This window comes from Staurois parvus, unplaced genomic scaffold (genome assembly GCF_062004578.1).
Source record: "Staurois parvus isolate SC_StPar_1 unplaced genomic scaffold, SC_StPar_1.0 ptg000122l, whole genome shotgun sequence".
NCBI classification, from domain to species: Eukaryota; Metazoa; Chordata; class Amphibia; order Anura; family Ranidae; genus Staurois; species Staurois parvus.
The window spans coordinates 10,772,987-10,773,981 of NW_028317918.1; the positions used below are offsets into that span (position 1 = coordinate 10,772,987).

At 44.3% G+C, this 995-nt stretch overlaps 1 pseudogene; it reads right to left on the bottom strand.

Moving 5' to 3' along the window:
• Positions 1 to 393: 393 nt before the first annotated feature.
• Positions 394 to 514, bottom strand: LOC149467144 (U2 spliceosomal RNA; annotated as a pseudogene).
• Between the last annotated feature and the right edge of the window lie 481 nt (positions 515 to 995).

The following is a 995-nucleotide window of genomic DNA, read 5'->3' on the forward strand; positions in this document are numbered from 1 at the left end:
GAAACATAAAAAATAAATAAATAAATAAGTGGCCATGCAATAGTGCACTGGCTAGGCCCTGAGGCCCTTAGCAAAAAATTATCCTGGACCTAAAAGGTGCAGTGCAGATAAAGTGTTTAAAACAGTGAACATGTGCACTTTTTGCACATGGGATCCCACCACCTTGAGTTACTAAGAGCACTCCTGGGGTGACCACTCTCAGGGGACACTGCTCTATGGACTCTCTGCCTCTCTCCCCGGCCCCTGGCCAGACAAGGTAGACCCATTCGATTCATGGGGGAACTGGGCCCACCCAGTTTTCCTGGGGGAAATTACTCCATGCCTCAACTGCCTGTGCGTGCCATGGTTTCTCTTTCAGCCAGTACTAACCTTCAGAGCCCGCCATCTTACCAGCAGGGGTACTATAAAGCCAGTCATCCTCACTAAAAGGCAAGAATGACAGTGGAGCACCCCTACTGGACACTGATAAGAACAGATACTATACTTGATCTTAGCCAAAAGGCCGAGAAGCGAGGCACTGGTAGATATTTCACATGGAGCCACACTAACTATTATGAATGAATAGGCAGTGTTGACTGTTCATTCATAATAGTAACTTACTGGCTGGATCACCAGATGAAAGTATAAGAAAGAAAACCTAAAAATGAAGGCTAATGCAGCCATCACATCTAAGGATTGGTAAGCTGCAATAAAATAAATGTTTGCTTTTGAGTTTACAGTGTTACTAATCCTAAAATGGTAAAATCTGTCTGTATATGCAGTAAAGCATGCTTGTTATACCCACTGTGGGACCTAAGGGGTTAATCCTCCGCATTGTGTAAAAAGGCTGTTTGATCCTGAGTTCTCTCATCCTCCCCTTCTTCCCATTTCCCCCTCTTATCTCCTGATAAGACAGATCATGTGGAGTCACTCTGCACATGCTGAGTTTGGTGTGTATTGCTAGAGAAGTTTTTTTTCTTGGGAGACTACATGTGATCAGCATAAGGCCATTCAAC